Here is a 2,157-nt window from a genome sequence, read left to right on the forward strand (position 1 = left end):
TGTAATTCATCATCTCACAACTAACTCATTAGTTGTAATGCTTGCAAGGCTTAAGTGATGTGCATTACCGAGTGGGCCCAGAGATACCTCTCCGACAATCGGAGTGACAAATCCTAATCTCGAAATACGCCAACCCAACAAGTACCTTCGGAGACACCTGTAGAGTACCTTTATAATCACCCAGTTACGTTGTGATGTTTGGTAGCACACAAAGTGTTCCTCCGGTAAACGGGAGTTGCATAATCTCATAGTTATAGGAACTTGTATAAGTCATGAAGAAAGCAATAGCAATATACTAAACGATCAAGTGCTAAGCTAACGGAATGGGTCAAGTCAATCACATCATTCTCCTAATGATGTGATTCCATTAATCAAATGACAACACATGTCTATGGTTAGGAAACATAACCATCTTTGATCAATGAGTTAGTCAAGTAGAGGCATACTAGTGACATTAAGTTTGTCTATGTATTCACACATGTATCATGTTTCCGGTTAATACAATTCTAGCATGAATAATAAACATTTATCATGATATGAGGAAATAAATAATAACTTTATTATTGCCTCTAGGGCATATTTCCTTCAGTCTCCCACTTGAACTAGAGTCAATAATCTAGATTACACAGTAATGATTCTAACACCCATGGAGTCTCGGTGCTGATCATGTTTTGCTCGTGGAAGAGGCTTAGTCAACGGGTCTGCAACATTCAGATCCGTATGTATCTTGCAAATCTCTATGTCTCCCACCTGGACTTGGTCCCGGATGGAATTGAAGCGTCTCTTGATGTGCTTGGTCCTCTTGTGAAATCTAGATTCCTTTGCCAAGGCAATTGCACCAGTATTGTCACAGAAGATCTTCATTGGTCCCGATGCACTAGGTATGACACCTAGATCGGAAATGAACTCTTTTATCCAGACTCCTTCATTTGCTGCTTCCGAAGCAGCTATGTACTCCGCTTCGCATGTAGATCCCGCCACGACGCTTTGTTTAGAACTGCACCAACTGACAGCTCCACTGTTTAATATAAACACGTATCTGGTTTGCGATTTAGAATCGTCCGGATCAGTGTCAAAGCTTGCATCGACGTAACCATTTACGACTAGCTCTTTGTCACCTCCATAAACGAGAAACATATCCTTAGTCCTTTTCAGGTATTTCAGGATATTCTTGACCGCTGTCCAGTGATCCACTCCTGGATTACTTTGGTACCTGCCTGCCAAGCTTATTTTTAAGCACACGTCAGGTCTGGTACACAGCATTGCATACATGATAGAGCCTATGGCTGAAGCATAGGGAACATCTTTCATTTTCTCTCTATCTTCTGCTGTGGTCGGGCATTGAGTCTGACTCAATTTCACACCTTGTAACACGGGCAAGAACCCTTTCTTTGCCTGATCCATTTTGAACTTTTTCAAAACTTTATCAAGGTATGTACTTTGTGAAAGTCCAATTAAGTGTCTTGATCTATCTCTATAGATCTTGATGCCCAATATGTAAGCAGCTTCACCGAGGTCTTTCATTGAAAAACTTTTATTCAAGTATCCCTTTATGCCATCCAGAAATTCCATATCATTTCCAATTATCAATATGTCATCTACATATAATATCAGAAATGCTACAGAGCTCCCACTCACTTTCTTGTAAATACAGGCTTTTCCAAAATTCTGTATAAAACCATATGCTTTGATCACACTATCAAAGCGTTTATTCCAACTCCGAGAGGCTTGCACCAGTCCATAAATGGATCGCTGGAGCTTGCACACTTTGTTAGCACCTTTTGGATCGATAAAACCTTTCGGTTGCATCATATACAACTCTTCTTCCAGAAATCCATCCAGGAATGCAGTTTTGACATCCATTTGCCAAATTTCATAATCATAAAATGCGGCAATTGCTAACATGATTCGGGCAGACTTAAGCATCGCTACGGGTGAGAATGTCTCATCGTAGTCAACCCCTTGAACTTGTCGAAAACCTTTCGCAACAAGTCGAGCTTTGTAGACAGTTACATTACCATCAGCGTCAGTCTTCTTCTTGAAGATCCATTTATTTTCTATGGCTTGCCGATCATCGGGCAAGTCAACCAAAGTCCAAACTTTGTTCTCATACATGGATGCCATCTCAGATTTCATGGCCTCAAGCAATTTTGCGGA

The sequence above is a fragment of the Triticum aestivum genome, chromosome 1D (assembly GCF_018294505.1).
Source record: "Triticum aestivum cultivar Chinese Spring chromosome 1D, IWGSC CS RefSeq v2.1, whole genome shotgun sequence".
NCBI classification, from domain to species: Eukaryota; Viridiplantae; Streptophyta; class Magnoliopsida; order Poales; family Poaceae; genus Triticum; species Triticum aestivum.